The 23,031-nt window shown below is 46.8% G+C and overlaps 1 protein-coding gene across 4 annotated transcripts in view; it reads right to left on the bottom strand.

The window, feature by feature from the left end:
* The window catches only part of KIAA1671 (KIAA1671 ortholog), an 899,111-nt gene that overhangs the window by 539,031 nt on the left and 337,049 nt on the right, over positions 1-23,031 (bottom strand). The window lies entirely within an intron of this gene.

The following is a 23,031-nucleotide window of genomic DNA, read 5'->3' as shown; positions in this document are numbered from 1 at the left end:
GGTGAGACATGTCACATGACACTGTGACCATTTGCATATAAACAATTTTGTGGTGAGCCTAAGTGTCAGGAGGCTGAAAGAAAGCAATAGCTATCAAGTGATTTTTACAAGTTATTAATGTCACCCAATACTAATGGTGAATAAAAACTCATGTTCAGAAAAAAACTCACGCCTAACACACAAAGGTTTTGCTTGGTTTATTATATAAAGAAACTAGAAATGTTTCTTCCACAAGGATACTCGTCTGTCTTTTTACCGTGCTATGTCAAAATACAGAGGAAAAAAAACCCATCTAACTATACATATAAAGATTCCAAAATATTGACAAACAACAACATATTGTTAATGTAAGCATATAAGGGGGTAAAGAATAATTCTTAAATGCAAATCTACTTACCTCCAGTAGCTTCAAGTGCAGATTGATACACCATTTTAACACAGCATCAGTGAAGACATGATTGCCTTTGACAATCTTAATCACAAACAATTTCTCAGATCTCTGAACTGTTTTGTCTTGTGTTGAAAGATCCAGAGAAAGGTGCAAAAAATGAAAATAGTAAACTCATCGGCTCACTTCCGTAAAAACTGGCAAAGAAGCAAGGTAATAGTACAAATATACACAACTTCTGAGCTGGTGTTTATTGGAGTTATTAGTGCCAGTGAAAATACCTTGTTTTTAAAATATTAGGAAAATAATGATCCTGAGTCACATGCATCAGTGCTTGTTTTTAGCACAGTTTGTGATGCCCACTAACTATCTTGAACTAAAAATTAATTAGACAGTAGTATCCTTTGTTAGCTGACAGAGGATTGCCCGGCAACAAATGTCTGGCCTATATGCATTGCACAGTGGCCCTCTGCTGACCCAACTAGTAAAAACCTTTAATTTCCCAACAAAAACCACCTGTTAATCCCGTCAACCAAATTAAGCTTGTGCTTTTGCATAGGAAAGCTGGACACGAAGTAATCGCATGCATTTACCTTTTGAGGGAGCAACTGTGACCTCAGTCTTGACTGGTTCATGTCAAACTTATTTATTGCAATTGAAGTATAGAAACAGTCTGCATAACTGCATGCTACCCTGTTTCCTGTGCATTTAGACAGCTGCAGCATCACTGAATTCAGTAGGCAAATATCAAAAACATTTCTCTCCTTTTTTCAAATAGGTGCCCTGATTACCTGTCTCCACCAGTAGGCCTGGGCGTAGTTCGCGGAGATTTGCTACACGAAACTCCACGAAGTTCCAAAAAAAACTCTGCAAAGTTCCGCGAGTGGCGGAGTGCAGTGCAAACTGCAGTTTGTGCTGATATTCCTGCTGCTTGGGTAGAAACTCTACCCGAGCAGTAGCTCGCGCTCGTGAACTTACCGTTAGCGATCGCAAGAGGGGAAAAACCTCCGCCGCACATCGAGAATCTGAGTTTTCTGCACTCCGCGAACTTCGCGGAGTGCAGAAAATTCCGCAAACTCTGCAAACGGAAAAAAGTTCACCGCCCAGGCCTATCCACCAGCATACAATTCTCGTTATTAAGAAGTGCACACGGATTTTATGATGCGCCAATTTCTATCTTTTAACAGTCTTAACTCATAGGAGGAGGCAGGAGAAGAAATCTGCAGGAATAATATGTATGCCCCGAAATACTTTTAGCAAAGGTAAGTACCCTTTTCCTCTGATGGATACATCTTTCCACAGATTCCTCAAATTATGATGCGTCCCAGAGCAATGAGGAAGGTCACCACGCTACATGAACAAGGACTTCTGGACAATGCCAGAGTACCCACAAATACAATGTGCAAGGCCTAGTATTACCCCCAACCCCAGTGTAGTTTGAAAAGAAACGCTACTGCTTGAAGAGCCAGGTCTTGAGGAGTCTTCTGAAGGCGAGTAGGTCTTGGGTCTGTCGTAGGTGGGTTGGGAGGGTGTTCCAGGTTTTGGCGGCGAGGTAAGACAAGGATCTGCCGCCGGCGGTCGTACGTTGGATGTGGGGGACATCTGCGAGGGCGAGGTTGGCGGAGCGGAGCTGGCGGGTGGGGGTGTAGAAGCTGAGTCTGCTGTTCAGGTAGGCTGGTCCAGCGTTGTGGAGTGCTTTTTGTGCGTGGGTGAGGAGCTTGAAGGTGATCCTCTTGTCGATGGGGAGCCAGTGCAGGTCTCTCAGGACGGGGGTGATGTGGCTGCGGCGGTGGGCGTTGACTAGCAGTCGGGCGGAGGCGTTTTGAATGTGTTGTAGCCGCCGTTGGTGTTTGGCTGGGATTCCTGTGTAGAGTGCGTTGCCGTAGTCCAGTCTGCTGCTGACGAGGGCCTGTGTCACTGATCTTCTGGTTTCGGTCGGGATCCATTTGTAGATCAGGCGGAGCATGCGTAGAGTGTTGAAGCCGGAGGAGGAGACGGCGTTGACTTGCTTGGACATGGAGAGGGAGGAGTCTAGGATGAATCCTAGGTTGCGTGCGTGGTCGGTTGGTATCGTTGCTGTCCCCAGGGCGGTCAGCCACCAGGAGTCGTCCCAGGCTGAGGGGGTGGGTCCGAGGACGAGGACCTCCGTCTTGTCCGAGTTCAGTTTCAGACGGCTGCTCCTCATCCAGTCGGCGATGGCCTTCATGCCTTCGTGAATGTTGGTTTTGGCGGTGTGAGGGTCCTTGGTGAGGGAGAGGATGAGCTTGGTGTCGTCGGCGTAGGAGATGATGTTGAGGATGTGGTGGCGGGCCACTTGTGCGAGGGGGGCCATGTAGATGTTGAACAGCGTCGGGATGAGCCCTGGGGGACGCCGCAGATGATGTTGGTGGCTTCTGACCGGAAAGGTGGGAGGCGACCGGAGAGGAAGGACGTGGTCCAGTCAAGGGCCTTCTCTTGGATTCCGGCTTCTTGGAGGCGTGTCTGTAGGGTGCGGTGGCAGACCGTGTCGAATGCGGCTGACAGGTCCAGGAGGATGAGGGCTGATGTTTCGCCGTTGTCCAGTTGGCGTCTGATGTCGTCTGTGGCGGCGATGAGGGCTGTTTCAGTGCTGTGGTTACGTCTGAATCCGGATTGGGATGGGTCCAGGATGTTGTTGTCTTCGAGGTGGCGGGTCAGTTGAATGTTGACGATTTTCTCGATGACCTTTGCTGGGAACGGGAGCAGGGAGATGGGTCGGAAGTTGGGCTTTTTGAGGAGGGCGTTGATTTCAGCGTGCTTCCAGCTTTCCGGAAATGTTGCTTTTTCGAAGGAGATGTTGATGACCTTCCGTAGTTGGGGTGCGATGGCCGCGTCTGCTTTGTTGAATACGTGGTGTGGGTATGGGTCTGATGGAGATCCTGAGTGGATGGAGTTCATGATCTTGCGTGTCTCGTCGTCATTGGTGTTGGCCCAGGAGGTCAGGCGGTTGGCGCGGTTGGTGATCGCGGGGCGGAGGAGTCGTGCATCGTTGGTGCGGTCATGGAGTTGAAGATGTCGTGGATGTCAGCGATCTTGCGGTGGAAGAAGATGGCCAGTGAGTCGCACAGTTCTTGTAAGGGCGGGATGTCGTTGGCGCTGGCGTCGGGATTGGAGAGTTCTTTCACGATGCGGAAGAGCTCTTTGCTGTTGTGTGCATTGTAATCCAGGTGGACTTTGAAGGAGGATCTCTTGGCAAGTCTGATGAGGTGGTGATGTCTGCGGGTGGCGTCCTTGTGGGCTGCGTGGTTTTCTGGCGTTCGTTTGTTGAGCCATTTCTTCTCCAGCTTATGGCAGGCGCGTTTGGAGGTCAGGAGCTCGTCGGTGAACCAGGTGGCTCTCCTGCTGGCGTGGCTGTTGGATGGTCTCTTGAGTGGGGCGAGGGTGTTGGCGCAGTCGTCGATCCACTGACTGAGGTTGCGGGCTGCGGCGTCGGGGCAGGTGGGGTTGATAGGTGGGTTCTGGGCGAGGGTGGTGGTCAGTTGGTCTTCAGTGACTTTGTTTCAGCAGCGGCGCGGCAGCTGTTGGGTGCGATGGTGCGTGGTTGGATTTTTGAAGGTGAAGTGGATGCAGAGGTGGCCGGTCCAGTGGGGTTCGGAGGTGTGGTCTTAGTCGACGTGGGTGCTTGTGGAGAAGACGGTGTCCTGCGTGTGGCCTGCGGCGTGGGTGGGTGCGGTGACGAGTTGTCTGAGGCCGAGGCTGGCGAGGTTTTCGTTCAGAGTGGCGGAGTTGGCGTCGTCGTTGTTCTCGAGGTGGAAATTCAGGTCCCCGAGGAGGATGTAGTCCGTGGAGGAGAGTGCGTGGGTGCTGGCGAGGTCGGCGATGGACTGTGCTCGTGGTCCGGGGGGTCTGTAGATGAGGGTTTCTCGGAGGGTGGTGTTGGGGTCAGTGTGGATCCGGAAGTGCAGGTGTTCGGCGGTGTTGAGGGTGTCGTCTGCGTGGGTGGTGACCTTGAGGGTGCACTTGTAGACGATGGCTATTCCTCCTCCGATTCCATTGGCGCGGTCCCTGCGGGTGATCTTGTAGCCGTCCGGGATGGCTATGGCGATGTCGGGTGCCGAGGAGTCGTTCCACCAGGTTTCGGTGAGGAAGGCCACGTCTGGGGCGAAGGTGTCGAGCAGGTCCCAGAGCTCGACGGCGTGTTTGCGTACGGAGCGGGTGTTGAGTAGAATGCAGCGGAGGTGGTTGGGTCCAGTTCTTGGAGGTTTGGTGGGTCTGTCGCAGGTGATGCTGCAGGTGCGGCAGGAGAAGGGTCCGTGGGTCCGTTTCGGGGCGGCCTGGAAGCAGGTGTGTCGGCCGGCATTGAGTGCGTGGAGGGAGCCGGCGTCGTATCTGAGTCTGGCGTCGTGGCGAGCGTGGGGTCCAGGGATTCTGGTGCTGGGCGTGGTCCAGGCGCGGACGGGCGCAGATGGGCTTGCCTTCGGCGCGCCCGCTGTGCGGCCTCCATGAGAGGGGCTGAGGGAGGGAGGGGCAGCTGGGAGGCGGGAGCGGGGTGGCGAATGGAATGCTCGGGGGCGGGGCCGCAGGGGAGCAGCGGCGGGAACCAGGCAGTGAGGGGAGGGGGGGGGCGGGGATTTTTTTTCTATTTTTTATAATCAGTTTAAATTAACCAAAAACGGTGCTGATATGCAAACAGCACTATTTCACCTTCAGACGAGGCTGAGCAGCGAGTGCAGAACTGTATCAGTCTATGTGATGTGCTGCTATCTTAAGTTTGGCTGGCACATCGCGTAGACCACGAGAGGACATGGAAGCAAAGTACATTTCTTTTGCAAGGATAAGCGTCTTGTTTCACATCTTTTGGAGAACACATACGAGAGTGCCTCGCGAATCCTAAATAGCTGACGATTGCTGGGCAATGTTCACTGCCGACGCTTTTCCGTGAAGTGCACTTTACAAGGCAGGTGTTTGGGATAAAATGGGCTAGTGAAGGATTTTTTTATTTTTTATTTAAAGGAGTTTTAAGGAAGTCTATGGGAGAAGTGTCGCATTAGGCTAGAGTGGGATGGACTTGGCGCGAGAAAGTGAGTTTTTTGTCTGGAGCACAAGATTGGCTTGACAGGGAACTATTTTTCAGGAATACACAATGAGATGGCGGAATGGTAGTCAAGGAACCAAATTGATTTCAGCAACTGGAAATTGGAAATCCGCCTTTTCCAAAAGATTTAGATTTGAACATACTCAACGATGTTCTTCACTATGCCATCTCCAAACAAGAGACCCTTCGCCTCATCTCTGGACTCCTTTACACTAAAGTCTGGCAGTTTTGGATTGATGCGCATGAGGGTGGTTTTTCTCCTCCCAGCTAACAGCCCAGCATTGGTGTTGCCTAAAAAACATTTTGCCCTTTCGCACCATCTTAAGAGGTGGATATTCACCTCCATCCCTTTAATATAAGCTTTCACTACTTGTTTGAAAATCCTTGCCAGTGGGCAAAGTACATCCAGAAGAACTTGGTAAGATTTAAGGGATTTCTCTAACCCCTTCCTCTGAGCTTTTCCCCTTGGAATAAATAAGTGATCATCTCCGGATCAATATTTGGAGTCATAGTGACATTTTCATTAATAATGGGTCATGAGCATTCTTCTCTTAAGACATTCCTTTCTTCCCTTGCTAATGGTCTTCTTAGTCATGCTTTAACAATCAACGTGATCTAAGGGCCACCATTCCTTACTTTAAGTGTTTTATCTTCCTGGGATCTAATAGCTTTTTGCCCATGGGATCCCACACCATAATTTTTACCTTCTACTTCCTCTGAGTTCTCATCAAAATCATCCTCTAGATCTTTATGATATCCATTTCAGTGCTAGACTGCCCATCATGGTCGTCAGGTCGGACATTCCTTCTCTTTAAGCCGCTAGGGACTCCTCTCTCTAAATCACTTAAGTGTTTTCTCTTACTCGCAAATTACCCCCATGGGTCCCTGTGGCTTTGTACCGCTTCTTCAGAAATTGAGACGTTCTCCATACTCTCCTGACCTTCACCAGATTTACTGATTTGGTTTTGAATACTTTTCTAACTGTATCTTTAACCGCTTGTTGCAGGTTCCTAAGACACAATTTTCTTTATTATATCTTCCATGGGAAGTCTGTACAGACTTCTTCTCTGCCATTTTAAATTATTCCCTATCTAAATATATTCTAAGAATATTTTCTTATATTTTTACAAAATTAATTTCATTTAAATAAACCAATTCCCTCCATAACACCTACTCCTTTCAACTTTTGTTTCCATAATGTTTCAACCAAGACTTCACCCATCAGATGTGACATCAAAATATATCTTTTTTTTTAGCACAGATATCCACACTTTTTGCCTGGTGTCAGTGTGTTTTGACTGTAGTTTACAGGGATGCGGCTAACCAGGATCCCAGTGACTGCTTGCTCCTCTAAAATTGCTTGGTAAGTACTTTGTACACGCCCCAATTGGCATACTGGGGATCCATTATAAGTCCCTAGTACTTGTTACCAATGCCCTGGGTACTGAGGTAACCAGGGCATTGGCACACCAAGGGTCTTTTATTGGCTGCAGCATGTATTGTGTCACCCATAGGAGCCCATGCAAACTGTGTCTGCAGAGTTGCCATTGCAATCTGAGTGACAGGGCGCATGCACCCTTCACGTAGGATACAAGATTTCCATTATATCCCGGTCAATGCACTTAAAACCTATAAGTCACCCCTAAGGTAGGCCTTCAGTCCAAGGGCAGGGTGCGCAGTTCTAAATGTGCAGGTATGCCTGCACAAACAGAGATACCCCTACAAACCTCACACTCAATTTGCTGGGCTTTTTAAGTGTGGGACACACTTTATAAGGTATGTAGTAGACATTGGCAAATAGAGATGTTTAACTACATAATTGCTGTCCCAAACCTGGTCACGTTTGGTATCAAACATGTTGGAATAATTCAGCTACACCGATTTCTAGTGTTACTTACATGATACCATGTACTGGGGGGCTCCTTAGAGGACCCCCTCAATACCTACCTGTGTAGCCCTACAGGGTCTGTCAGCCCGCGCTCCTGCCGACCCTAACAGTGTTCTGCCCCCCTTCCCCCTGCTGGGGCAGGGGAAGCTGAACAAAGGATTTCCTGCGAAGGAGATTTCCTGTACAATTAGCTAAGGTGGGGCTGCTTCCAAACACCACCAGTCTGCATTGAAGGGCACATTTGGTGCCTTCCATGCACAAATCAGTTTTGCCCGGTTCAGGAGCCCTTGCTTCCCGCTCAGGTGCAAAACTACACTAAGGACAGGGGAGTGACCACCTCCTGGTCCAGCTCCTCCCTCTTTAGGTGCCCCAGAGCTCCTCCAGTTGGTAATTTGATTCTGCCATGTTGAATCGTGGCCCCTGTTAACATTTGACGTACAAGGACATCTGAGTAGCATCCCTGACCCCCTCTGATAGGTGGGTCACCAGAGAAGAGGTCCTTTCCCTTTTTAGAGTTACCTAAGGGCTTCCTTGATGGGTGGGTCCTTCGATTCATCCAGTCAACAAGTTCTGAAACCAACTGCCTCTCGTCTGAAGATTGTTCAAAGACTCTTCTGCTGGTGGATACTGGAACTCTTCTGTTCTTCAGGCCAGGACCCATGACAAGACTTCTCCCGGTAGGAAGAATCCTGCTGCATCTTCGTCCCTGTGCTTTTTCGAAGATTTGCAACTCTGTGGCCGTGCATCGTCCAAGTCACCACAGACTCAGCCTGCATCCCAGCCTGAACGAATCTATCTCCCGGGAAGTGAGTGTGTCACTTTCCTTTATCCACAGGCACCCCGACAACCGGTTTGCTGATCCTGTTGTCCCACAGACATCGCCTGGCTCTGCAACACAGGTGGCGGTGTGTTGGTCCTCTAGATGCCTGACTAGTCTTCCCTCTAAGTTGGGAGACTGTAATCCCTCTTCAGCCAAAGTAGACTGCCTCCCTGTGAACCGCATCTGCTTGTTGTCACCAGGTCTTGGTGGCTCCCTTCACCGAAGATCTTCAAGCTCCAAGTAGTCCCTGCCTCCAGCATTGCACAGCCCCAAGTAAGTCATCCCGCCTGCATCCTCTGCATCGTGGGCCTCCATCTCCAATGCGCTGCTGGTGCTTCCTTGCGACTTTCTGTGCCTGCTGCCAGAGGGCCCTCAAGGGAGTTCCATTGACTCCTGCTGGCTCTCCTGCGTGCTAAGGGCCGGCCCAGACTTCCCCTTTCTAGGTTAGTCCCACAGACCTTGCTGGTCTTTAGCCAAGTATCTTCTCCTGCACACTGTTGTTCGCGTTTGACAAGGCTTGTTGGTGGTCCTGTTTGCCACTGACCTTCCTGCACTCGTCAACCGGTGATAGACAGCTTCTAAAAGGCTCCAGAACTTCTGCAATGTCGCCTGTTCTCCACAGCTTCTGTCTTCTCTTCACTGTGATACAGCAAGAACCTTCAACCAGGGCTAGTACGGTGCTCCTGTGCTTCCTGGTCACCTCCATGTGGTTTGAACTCTGTTTTCTCTGTTTTCAGGTTCTTCTCATCTGGATTCTTCATCCTGGTTCCACCGGCCTTGTCCACAAGACACTAGCTTCTGAACTTTCACAACCCTCCATTGTTGTCTATGGAGGTTTCTGACACCAATTCACCCCTATGCACCCTGGCTCCCTGATGCAGTTATCCGGTGGGGCCCCATGTGTTCTTTTATGCTACTTACCTCTAAGTATTCCTCGTGTGTAAATCAAGTTAGTGTCTAGTGTGTAGTAATAAATATTTTTCTACTCACTTGGTGTGGTTCTTTCTTGTGTGAGAAGCTTATTGACCGAATATAATTGTACATGAAACTGCTTTTCACCCCTCCTGGACAAGCCTTAGCTGCGCTCCACAGCTTCCCCTTGAGAGCTTTGGTTTCAGGGACCTAAACGCTATCACTAAGGGTTACCTGGACGCAGTGCACAGTGCCTCACCGTAGGTGGACACTATATACTGAGCCAGCCTCCTACACCAAGTGGCAAGCAGGCATCAGTTCCTGACTCATTTTCCACCCAGCATCAAGGCATACACTGAGGAATCAAAAGAGCAACTGTGACAATTGCAGTGCATAACATGTATACATATCTTGGGATCTCATTAGTAACAATATTAACTCATCAGAGGCGGCAGGATGAACGGTGGTGAATAATGTTGATACTTAAAGGTTTACTGTATACAGAATTGGGATTTTGTTAAAGACAAGGAGGCTAGCATGATGTATAAGCTTGTATTCACTTCCTTCTGAGCAGCAAACATTAAAAGTTCCATCACAAGAAGAAAACTGCTTCAAATTGTAATTCATAACTCTCTAGTCCATATAAATGCCCGGACTTCCATGGTCTCCTGCACTGCAACAAGACTTTCGGTATCATTTAGATATGGGCAAACACATACATTTTTATCCCTGGCCAATCCTGCATAAACACCCCCATTGTCATCACACCCGGATCCGGTCTCCAACTGACAGTTGGGTAACAGGAAGATCTACCTGGATACAAAAAGATCCACATATAATGGACCCAGTAAACAGCTAAATCTTATTAAAAAACAAATCTCCAAAGTCCAATCACTGAAATCTGTTTGGTTCCTCCAATTCCAATCTACCACACCCACACATTGGGCATACCCAGTAAATATTCTGCTCTTAATCCAATTTTGTGTTCCAAACAAAAATCTCAAATTTCTTTTTTCAATTTCACTAATCTCTTCAATCTGCACCCTCCTAACAAACCTGCCTTCAATTCTAGACACTTGATATGTCAGTTCCTTTCTAACATATTCCAAATGTCACCTGTCCCTTGATCTAGGCAAGTTGCCCCCCACATCAGGACATACTGGCCTCTGTTTCCAGAACAAAGCCTGGTCTCATTCCAAATAGTACAGGCCCTTTCCATGCTTCCAAATGCTCCATCCACCATCTAAATTCTTCTTTTGCCTCCATATTTAATCCTACTCCATCCCCATACCATACGACTCTTGCTAATGCAGCACTCTTTAATCTCTGGAAAGCCCTGTAATTTAAGGGACCTGGGAACACTGCTTGAATTGAGGATGATCGAAGTCCAATTACCCATGCTAAATCCCTCAGATTTATATCCTCTTTCTTCATCTCTTTCCTTATTTCCTCCATTTTCTTTATCTTCCTAATTGGAAGCTGCAACCGACCTTTCAATGTTTCCACAACAAAATCTAAAAATTCTAATGCCTGATTTAGGATAAAAACAAACTTCTCTACATCGACTATTAACCCTAACTATTCAACAGATCTCTTACCATCGTAAGATGTTCCTTCATTTCTTCTATGTTCTGATTCATTATCAAGATAAACCATCATTCGCACGCCCCTCTCTCACTCAGATAAGCAGCCACTGGTCTCAATATCTTTGTAAACACCAAGGGTTGTGATATAGGCCAAAAAGGTAAACACTGAAATTGGTACAACTGACCCTTCCATTTGAATTTTAACAGCTTTTCATATGGATTGGACTTGTGAAGTATGAGTCCTTGAGATCTAATTTGATCATCCATTCTCCTTCCAACATGGTCTTAGTAGACAGATAACCTCCAACTTGAAGTGTATGTATGTTACAAATTTGTTTAACCCTCATTTTTATTATGGATCTCCACCCTTTGTTTTTCCCACCCCACTAAAAATGGGTACTGACATAACCTATCCTTTATTTCCACCACTGCATTTGTTGATAACATCTGAACCACCCCTGTGTTACCATAGCCTCTATATCCTTTCAGAAAATGAACTCACTTGATTCTTTCACCTAAAACAGTTCTGTATCCAAATCTATCAAATAACCTTTTATAGTTGAAATGACCCATGGATCATCCAGGATTTATTCCCATTGTTATGCGAACAATTTTAATCTTCCCCCAACCTTTTCTTCTGTAGAACCAAAATCGGTCTTCATACTTATCTTGACCTATTGAAGAACTGTGGCCTTGGCCTCTGGCCCTTGATGCTCTTTTTGTTTTTGATTTCAAAGTGTTTTATTAGTTTTTTATAAACAAGTACATTAGCATTTCCATTACGGGGTACCCGCCAAAATGGGGTTGGTTTTGTAGTAGTTACAGGTATTTGGTATACGTGTTTCGCTGTGCCCCTTTACATTGATTTGCTAGGAAGTTAAGGACCGAATGAAAAAGGATAGAAAGGAAAGGGTGGAGATAGAATACAAGAAGTGTTCTATAGCAATGAGCCTATTCTGGGTTTGTAGCCTTGAGTGCCAATCCGACACCCCCCAAGTGGCCTCACGGGGGTTCATAGGTGTCCAGAAATGTGTTGAGCGACTTCCACATCCCCCTAGTGGCTGGTTTCCAGGGTGTGTTTTGCAGGGCCATGCTGTCTGCGCCTCTGAGGTACGTCACCCAGTTAAACCAGCCTCTGTATGATGTCTTAGCGGTATCCTTCCAGTTGGACAGGGCCATTTTCACGGCTGCGGTCAGCAGGAGGTATTGCAGGTCCCTGTCATGCTGTGAGGCAAGTCCTGTGGTCAAAAATGCAGTGGTGAGGGAAGAGAATTTTGGGTTTAGAGTACATCCCAGCGACTTTTTTATGAAATCAAAGATTCTTCCCCAGAACGTTTTGAGTTTTGGGCAGTAGACGATAAGATGTGCTAGATCCCCCTTTTCATTGCCGCAGTTCCAGCATAAGTTGTTTTCTCTGAGGCCTAGTGAGGCTAACCGAGCAGGGGTCCAGTATGACTTGTGGAGTCATTCAACCTAGGGGAGGAGTACATAAGGAAGGTGCTGGCGCTGTACGGGAACCCAAGAGCACGCATTGTCATTAATGGATCACTCTCCGAAGCACTCACATTACAACGAGGCACTAGACAGGGCTGCACTCTGTAACCCTCACTATTCCTGCTAGCTTTGGAGCCCCTGATTAGAGACATCAAGGCTAACACGGAAATAAAGGGGATCAAAATGAATGACGTGGAAATAAAACTAGCCGCCTACGCGGACGACATTCTAATTGTGACAGAGCAACCTAACACCTCGATTGAGGCCCTGATAGGAACCATAGAGATTTACTCAGGAAATTCAGGATATAAACTCAACAGGAATAAATCAGAATGCAAACCCCTCAACATACACACCACCAGGGATACCCTAGGGGGATCAGGCCTGGCCCAGCAAACAGGGTTCTACTTTGGTAAGGACCTCATGTCCACACTAGACCAAAATGAGAAACTACTGTTAGGAAAAATAAAGAAACTCTTGGAGACCTGGTCCCCCAAATGTATAACCTGGTGGGGCAGAATAGAAACAATCAAGATGATGATCACCCCAATGATAAACTACCTACTGAGCATGATACCACTTCTACTTACGGACGACTTCCACCGCAAAGTGGATAACCTGATTAGTAAATTCCTATGGCGGGGTAAAAAGGCAAGGATAAGTATTAAAAAACTTAGAGTAGATAAAAAACTGGGAGGACTAAACCTAGCAGACTATAGCACCTTCCAATCCGCTTTCCTGGCAAAACAAGAGGCATACTGGATGTCACCCCCTCAAGGGTACACGCCGGTATGGCTACTAGTTGAGTGGGCCATACTAAACAACCTCAACCCGATGATACTTCTAACAGCTAATAAACACACACACGCATCCAGCCCAATCTTCAAAAACACAAAAATTGCCCTACTCAAGATAGACAAAAAAATGGACAACAGTGTAAAGAACTCGAAATGGGAGTCTCTCTGGGCCAACAGTAAGATCAAATACAAAGGGAGATGCCTGTTCCTGGACACATGGATGGAGAAAGGAGTCTCCTTCCCAGGCCAACTATAGGAGGAGGGCCATCCCATCACGTTTGCCACACTAAAAGATAGACATAAGCTGCCAGACACAGAGTTCTACAATTTCCTAAAAATCAAAACAGCCCTAACAAAAGCCGAACTATCACCATCCAACCCATGGAAAGATAATATTCCCTTTGGGGAGTTTCTGAGATTACGACGTAATTGTACAACATTGGACGATTTTTATCGTCATGCGGAAGCTCTCACTAATAAACTGAAAGCCAGAGGATACCCAAAAAAACTAATAAAACACTCATTAAAAAGAGCTAGGTTTTATAATCGAGAATGCCTATTAGAGACCAATAAAAATAAAAAAGACATATCAATGGGCAGAATTGTTTTTGTATCACAATTCTCAAATATGAGCAACAAAATAAAGAACATAGTGAATAGAAATTGGAAAATTTTAAATCATGAAGCCAATAACAAATTGGAAAAACCTTTGTTTTCATTTAGGCGAAATAAAACCATTCGCAATTCTCTAGTGAAGACTTACAGACATATGATACCCAAACCACACTGGCAGGTGAGAAAGCAAAGGGTAACTATAAATGTGGTACGTGTTCGATCTGCACACAGTGTATTGAAACAAAAAGTATTACATACAATAACAAGCAGATATGGGCCAAATCTTTAAAACACTGCCGTAGTAAAAATGTTATTTATCTCCTAATCTGTCCCTGCGGATTAGGATACGTAGGTGAGACAGGTAGGGAACTCCGCACCCGCCTGGTAGAGCACAAGTCCGCAATTAGGAACAAGAAAGAAAAGGCTCCACTTAAGGACCATTATGGACAATTGAAACATGACTGCAATCAATTTCAATGGTTCATATTGGAAAAAATTACAATCAATAGAAGAGGAGGTGACCTGAACACAAGAAGAAAACAACGTGAACAGTGGTTCATGTGTTACCTGAACACAGTTGACAGGGGCTTAAACTCGAAGGAAGATTGGATGAGTATCATCACAACATAAGATGGAGGAGGACCCACTACGGGTTGAATCAAGGTATACATAGGTATTATAATTACAAAATAACATACAGGAAGATCTGATACGGATTTGATCAAAGCATAGACAGGCTCGAAAACAAATTGATATGGGTTGGTCAAAAGATGTGACCTAGCTAGCTTTCCTTAACCTCTAATATTCTGGGGGATTCACAATTAATTACCAGTTGGCAATTTAGTCACATGGGGGCTGGTGGAGGTTTAATTACCTACAATATCAAAGAGGTTGGGATTGTGAAACTCCTGACTTACAGGCATGATAATAGAAGTGGCCCTTAAAAAGTACAGAGAGGGAAGGGTCCCCGTCTTTATAATAAAATAATTATTATTAAAAAGCAATAAGGAAGAAAAAACAGTTTGGTTAACTCTATAAAAAACGAGGCAAAATGTAGCAGTTCCATATGTGATATAGTCAGGGCAATGACTATATGAAATAATATCTAATTTCTCTTAATACAATAAGAGAGACTTAGGAACAGATCTTAGACAAAGCCAGTGAGGCAGCTATAAATATCCACATGCTCTAACCTAGAAAGGGAACTGACAATAGAGGACATGATAAGAATGTATGAAGAGGGATCGAAGGGAACGCACTGTACATATCATACACAATAGAAAATATGTTTAAATACAAATGTGACAAGGAAATATACAAATACATTTTAAAAATAGAATAATGCTTTAAAAAAAACAAATCCCGGAATCAATATGTAAAGTTACATATTGACAAATAAATAAACTCGTAACCAAAAGTTGGTAGAAGATCATGGGTTAAATGGAACCAATAGTATTGAATCTCGCATAGGACACCTAATAGGATTGAAAAGCAGCAGGATAGATCGAATGAAACATTGCGGCATCAGCGTATCAGCAGGTCAGTAACATGTAAAAAAAGTGATCTTTGGCGGAAACTCGGTAGCATTGGCCTAAAAGAGTCACATGGTAACGCGGACCTATAGGAAAAGAATTCCCTTAAAACAAATAGGCGATAGGATTAGAGAATAGCGGAAGCAGAACCAAAGAAGTATCCCCGCATTGACGAAACAGCCGGCACGTTATAGGTAAGAGAAACAAAAGGCAGAAAACGGGTCGTAAAATATTCCTTTTCTTGCTTAGACTCATCGGGGGAACGGCGAGTTATATACAGATTTAATGAGTGCTTCTCTATACTCAAAAAAAGTATTTTCTAACCCTTCCATTTTAGGATAAGGGGTTTAATTAACATGAAGGATGCTTTATCCGCTTCGGTCCTCAATAAGCCTCTCCCTCGTGTCCCGGGCCACAGATTGAATCAAAGGCGACAATGCGGGCAAGCAAAACAACAACGCTAACAGAAAGGTAGGGAATAATTTATTTTCTCCCAGGGGGGGGCAATTAGTTGAGTGCAGTAACCGTAAAATATAAATCGGATATGACCAAAGATACATGTCTTACAGATCACGAAAAAGTTATAAAACGAGTCGGGGCGATTATATCCCATGAAAAGAAGTAGTGCCTACTGATTTACAGCAGGCCGCATCAAGGAAAAGAGCAAGGAAGTACAGATCAAGGTGAGAACAATTAGAACATACGAGCCATTTAGATCAAAATCAGAATAGCGAGAGTAAAATGAAGTGACAAATAGACATACAATTGGGCTCCTGAGCCATAGTGGTATAGTACATACAAAACTTATTGGCAACCAGATATTTTAGGTGGTAATAAATTTAAGAGGGAAGCAACTAGGTTCACACCAGATAAATGTGAGATCTAAAACAGGAATGTAGATAAGCGCGAACTAATAACGTTTATATTGAAAATCGATTTACTCCAAAAAATAAAAATAAAAATTTGAGACAGGAGTAAATCATTGAACATTGAGTGAGAAAACCCTCATCAATGGTCTTGAGAAAAATAGCGGCATAAAAGAAAGCCCATCGAAACGCGTCGACGCATAGGACATACACAATCCAGAGAAACGGATATCCACCTATAGAGATAAAGAGCTTAAACATCCCATAAGTGGTTCAATTTCAGTAGTGTTTTTGGATGTGTAACATATGACAGAGTGTAGTGTCTTTTTTATGGTGTGTTTTCTCTGTTATACGGGTTCATAACGGGGCGGTTTTATTTTATTTTTATTATTTGATTGTTTCATGATTGTGTATGGAATGACATCTTATCCTATGTTTATTTCTGTACATTTCTAAATTTGGTAATGTCTTTTGATAAAATTTATTACGTGGGCTATACAAGCCCATGTAGTAGCACTCAAACACCTGCCTACCCACCAGGACCGAACGGTGGAGGTTTCCAGAAGATGCAGACATCAAACTAAATTCTAAGACAAGTCATATGTCATTCTTGCTCACTGATAATAAGCTTTCATTCCCCCACCACCCCAAAACTCCCAACTTACATAGGTTCCTTTCCTGAGGAAGGTAGTAAAGAGACTTCCACTGTGATACGAGGACTGTAGCTAGTCTTACAAAACCCATACTGGCATTCATTCTTCCTGATCATAGGTTGCCGATTGATCTGAAGTCAGATCAGCATTAGCCAATATGTCGTAGAGCAGTAAACAACCAAACACCATACATACCTTACAGAGATCCTGCTAATAGCAGCATTAGCTGCTTAGTTAGTCAATCAATCAATCAGTACATTTATAGAGCGCGCTACTCACCCGTGAGGGTCTCAAGGCGCTGGAGGGAGGGAGGACTCATATGGTCGCTCTAACATCAGCGCCATTTTGTAAAAGATGAACATTCATGTGTTATTGCACCTTAACAGTGTTGGAAAGATGTGCGTTTCTATAAACCCATCTACACATATCAACTGTGTGTCGATTTTCGAGAATGGTGCAACAATTTATATCACGCCGTGCTCGGAAATCGACGCGCTGATGTTAGAGCGACCATATGAGTCCTTTCTTTATTTTGTTGATAAGGGTTATGTTGAAAAACATGGCGTTTCCGATGTGCTGGTGACATCGAGAAAGGCATTTCGCCGAAACGCGTCTGTTGCTGGTCATTTGGCTATTTCAATAAATTGGGTTCAAAACGCCCCGCGAGTGCGACATTCCTTTTGACAAAAAGAAAAGGAGCCGAGTGAGATATTGTTGCGGAGTCCACACCCGCAAAGTCTGCACCTGCCTGCGAGTGCTCCGCCCTTTGGTGTGGAACAACGAGCGGATACGTTATGCGGAAGCACCACCACGACTGCAGCGAGTATCAGGAATCCCGTTGAGAAGTGGGAGTGAGGACTTGTGCTGTGGTTACACGGGTCAACAGAACTACTACCAATTGGTGAGTTCCAACTCCATTATTTGATATAAACGGGCAGTATATGACAAGTGGCAAGGCAAGGTGGCGTAAAGAACATATGAAGGTAGATAGCAACTTTTACCAAAAAAGTATACGGAAGTCATGTTCTGTGAACAAACACGTCGCGAGGCAGCGAAAGATATGTTTAAGACACAAGGTGGAGCTGGGGCTTGTACTAACGTCCCTGACCTGAAACAACCGAGAAACAAATTGACCGAAACTATGATCAAACTAGAGCGATTATACGAGCGTGAAACATGCAAATGGTGGGAAGCCACCAGTTTGCAAAGCTACATCGACGAACAAAGAGTCCCGAGGGGACTGCGAGTGTACACAGTGCCCTCGTATGAGAACCCTGACCCACAGTTACTAACGGAGTGGGCGGAACATACAGCTCAATACTGTCAGGGTACTCTGGGCATACTTGTTAAATATGCCTGGAGTGACCGAGACAAAACGCTCAGTGAGATCAAAGAAATTGAAGAAGAAATGGCCAAAGATGAAGGAAACAAGAAAAAGATCGAGGAATTCATGGGGCAAATGAAAGCAAGATTATTCAAATATGAACAGAAAATCAAATATCGTAAGCAAGAGAAACTTGTACGGGATGAAAACGATTACTTACAGGGCAGGGTGTTAACATTTGCCCGTAAGTTTGATGGCCCAAGGAAAGAATTAAGCACAAGATCTAAACATTTGCCAGCACGAATAGAGACTTCAGAATCCGAAATCACAGAAAATGAATCGAGTGATGAACAAGGTGAGAGATTAATGGAAGGGAGGAAAACCCAAAATCCTTTCACGAGGAGTTCCAGATAACCCGCCAATCTTGGCTACGAGGTGGCAAAAACAAGCCACCAGAAGGAGACGGACAACAAGAAGAGCCGGTGGCGGCAGGAAGAGGAAGAGGAAGAGGCAGGGCATCCAGGTGGAGATATCGCAAGAAACAAACCAAGAGACAATAGATTTACCCAACTTAACGGTAGTCAATCTAACGGATAGACCTCTTTCACAGTCTGAAGAAAAAGTACTCAGCTTAGGACTAACATTCTGTCCGAGCAATCATCTAGAGTACACACAAACCAGAATAGATCTTTTCAACTTTGTACTAAAATTGAAATTGCATAAATATTTCAAATAAAGGTCATGCATGAAAGAACAGAAAGGGGCGACAACAAGATTGACGGTTACTGATGTATTAACTGGTAAAGATCTACCTGCAATAGAACTTTTGGAAAATCTAAGATTGGAAAGTGAGGAAAATTCTACACAGTTTGAAGATATGGCACAAAGGGCAAGAAACATCGGCATTGATCAGGAACGTGAAGAAATTCCGTTCAAACCGAAATCACTTTTCAGTCCCCAAATGCCACTGGATGCCATAGATGTCTTCTCTGATACTATGATCAATGACCTTTTGAAATTCAGATTTAAAAATACAACCCAAAAATCTTCGAGTAACCTGTCCAAATCCGAAATATTGGCACAACAAAATTTGACACAGGATCGATCAGTTATCATCAAACCCTCAGACAAGGGCGGGAATGTGGTATTGCAAACTAGAGAACAGTATTGCAATGAAGCCTTGCGTCAACTATCAAATTTGTAATGTTACCAAAAAACAACTGGTGAACTATATCAAAATAGCATCAAGAAATATGATGAACCTAGCGCGGGACCAAGATGGCCGCGTGAGCACAGAGCTCCCACAACCCTCGTTCCCTCCGGCAATTATCCTGAAAAAATCCTGTGTCAAATATCCGGAATATTGGAGATGAACCACTGCTGAGGCGAGCGTCGTTGTCCGGACTGAAATTGTACACTGGAGACCGAAGTTGTGGCAAGTGGAAGTTCGCGGCCTATCCCCCGAGAGGTGCCCGGGTCTCGCGTTGGCATGGGCCCGGACGCTAATTGAACAACAGCGGCCGTGTGTGGTGCGGACCATCGGATGGGGGCTGTTTACACTTTCACTTTCGTTTTCTTTTACAACTACGTGCCTCGGCCCGCGAGTGTCTTGGATAACAGCTGCCTGTAGCTCGGCCTGTACACGCATGGGCTTGCATCGGGGTCCCGGATCCAGTGGACCTCGTGCCAATTGCGTGGCTGAGCAGCCTGTTTTTTGCCGCTGATTGTGCCGGGGTTGAGGATGTCGACCAAATCGGAAGCCGACACACAGAAGCCCAAGAATACCAGGCGGGGGGGCTACACCCAAACCAACAATATGGATCGCTATGCCCAGCAAAAGGGATCGCCAAGCGGACCGGGGAAGCCACAGGAATCATCGAGAGACGGCTCGGTCCCCGCACCGGAATTGACACTGCAAGACATCATGGGCGCCATTGAGATGAAGTCCTCTATTGGGCAACAGTTTGAGACCCTGGCACACAAAGTGGACACCATCTCAGTTGACGTTAATTTGCTTCGCGCTGACCTGGGGAAAACTAATGAGAGAGTTAAATCATTGGACCAAAAAACCACTAGCCTCACGGGGGACGTCTCTGATCTACAAATAGAGGTCCGCACGCTGAGGACTACCAATGACCTCATTGCCCGCAAGATGGAGGATTTTGAAGGCCGGGCGAGGCGCAATAACGTGCGCATTGTTGGCGTTCCGGAGAAATCGGAGGAGCAATCAGCGGACTTGTTTGTCGAGGACTTGGTGGTTAACCATTTGGCGCCTAAGGGCCTCAGCAAGTTCTTTGCGGTCGAGCGGGCCCACCGAGTCCCGGGCGGGAGGCCCAAGGTGGGAGCCCCCCCGAGACCGATCATCGCCAGGATCTTCAACTTCAGGGACCGCGATGCCATTCTGCAGGCGTCACGAGGGTCCGGACCGGTCACTTTCCAGAACACTGCAGTGAGTTTTTATCCTGACTTCACCCAGGCGGTGCAGAAGCAACGGCAGAGTTTCCTGGGGGTTAAGAGGAGGCTACGTGAGAGGGGCCTGAAGTATGCCATGCTCTTCCCAGCCAAGTTGCGCGTCGAGTACGAAGAACAAACCTTTTTCTTTGACTTGCCAGACGAGGTTGGGGAATGGCTCGACACATTGCCTCAGCGGCGGACTAGCAGGGATCATGCTGACGGAGCGGAAGGAGGCCATGTCGCAAAAGAGTGAGGACTCTGGTGACTGAACATTCTGGCTAAGCACGGGACAGTGGTTCGCTGATTTGTTTTTACTGCTAGCTATTGTCCGGGGGTGGCGAGGGTACAATGGGATCTCTTTCCTCCTACGGGGTTTCTTCTTGTAGATTAGCTTCTGCTAGGGCGACAGGCACACTGCAAGTTGGGGGGGCTTTTAGGCTTATGCAGGGGTGCAGGGTGGGGGGTGGTTTGGGTTTGTTGGAGTGTTTGTTGTTGTTTTTCATTTTGCAAGGCATCGCAATGCAAGTCTCGTGTGCTGCTCTCGGGGGTGGGTGGGGGTCTCTTGCCATTCTGTGATGGGGGGTAGGGGTCTGAATATACTTAGTTGGAATGTTAATGGCTTGGGGGATCGTATTAAGCGGGGGATTGTTTTGCAATTTCTGAAGAGGTGCTCTCCTGACATAGTTTTGCTGCAGGAGACGCACCTGATAGGCAACACGTGTCATGCTCTCAATAGAAAGGGTTATAAATTTATCGCGCACTCTGGGTTTTCCTCGGGATTTCGGGGGGCTGGAATACTTGTTAGGACCTCGCTGCCGTTTGAGATTGATTCTACTACTGTCGATGAGAGGGGGCGCTTTGTGGCGGTTGCGGGGAGATGGGAGGGCAGGACACTGGTTTTGGTTTCTGTTTACGTCCCTCCTGGCCTGCAGACCGCCACATTTGCCGACTTGGGGAGGGCTATGTTGGAGCTCCCCGAGGGCGTGTTGGTAATGGGCGGTGACTTTAATGCAGTTGGTTCTGGATTACTAGACAGACATCCGCCAAGGGACCCCGGGGGGGCGCAGAGATGGCTCCCAGATTTTATTGACACACTAGGTTTGGTTGACTGCTGGAGGCTGCTGCACCCCGCTCAGCGGCAGTACACTTTTCACTCTGGGGCACACGGCAGTCTCTCTAGAATAGATTATGTTCTCACCTTGGCTGCCCACGCTTCCTTGGTGTCCGAGGCTAGGCACATGGCCAGGGGCATCTCCGATCATTCGCCGGTATAGATTTGTATGGATTTTGGCCGTGGAGCGGCAGGTAGGGTTGCCCCGATTAACCCCTGGTATTTCCGTGACCCTAGGACTCGTAGCGCGTTGCTGAAAGCGGTTGATCTCTACTTTTCGGAGAACCTTGGCTCGGTTGCCTCCGCGGTGTCTTTGTGGGAAGCGTTTAAAACAGTACTGAGAGGGGAGGCCCTCTCCTTGATAGCGGATGTCAAACGACGGAGAGATGCGGAGGTGGCGCAGATCGAGGCTGAGATAGTGGCATTAGAATCTGTCCTGGAAGACGAGGTTACGGCGGAAACACTGCATAAGTTGAGATTAAAACAGTCTGAATATAAAGCACTGGTGACAAACGCGGCTAAGGTTCTTAGCAGGGAACAACAAGGGCGATTGTATGATGTGGGCGACAAGGCTGGGAAATTAATAGCGTGGTTAGACAGGAAAGAACGAGTGAATAGAGTTGTGCCAGAAATACTGACTGATGGCGGGGATATTGTCACAGAACCCGATGGGATAGTCCAGTGTTTCGCGGACCACTTCCGCATGGTCTATACGTCGGTGTCGGACAGGCCGGAGGAAGACTCGCATGAACTGCTGCGAGACATTGCCCTGCCTTGTCTATCCGACGTCGACAGGGAGGACCTTGATGGCGACATCACCGCGGATGAGGTTGCAGTTGCTATCCGCTCGCTACACCCGGGCAAGGCCTCGGGCCCGAATGGCTTGCCGATCGAGTTGTATAAACTCAGGCCGGATAAGATTGCTCCGTATTTGCGAGATATGTTTGTAGAGGCGCGGGAGCATGGGTGTCTCCCATTTGACCAACGTCTGGCGACAATAGTGGTTATACATAAAGATGGCAAGCCCCGGAACAGATGCAGATCGTATAGGCCGATCTCCCTACGCAACGCTGAGCCAAAAATCCTCGCCAAACTGTTGGCTAACCGTTTGATCAGGGTCATTGGGGACTTGATCCACCCGGACCAATCCGGGTTTATCCCACACCGCAACACTGCGTTGAACCTCAGGCGACTCCATGGCGTGCTCGCGAGGGTTGGGACGCTGCGGGTGTCGGCCATCTTGGTGTCACTCGATGCCGCGATGGCTTTCGACACTGTGGAATGGCCGTATCTGTGGGCAGTGCTCACAAAATTCGGCTTCGGACCGGGTTTTATAGGCTGGATTAGGCTACTTTATGAGGAACCTTTGGCTAAAATCGCGGAAACGGTAGGGCGTCATCTCCGTTCGAGCTTGGGAGGGGCACCCGGCAGGGTTGTCCTCTGTCGCCACTATTGTTCGCCCTCGCCCTTGAGCCGCTGGCGGCATGGATTAGATGGCAGCCAGACATAAAAGGGATCCGATGGTCGCTAGACCACGA

Source organism: Triturus cristatus, chromosome 11, assembly GCF_964204655.1.
Source record: "Triturus cristatus chromosome 11, aTriCri1.1, whole genome shotgun sequence".
Lineage (NCBI taxonomy): Eukaryota > Metazoa > Chordata > Amphibia > Caudata > Salamandridae > Triturus > Triturus cristatus.
This window is presented reverse-complemented; position numbering and strand designations above follow the sequence as displayed.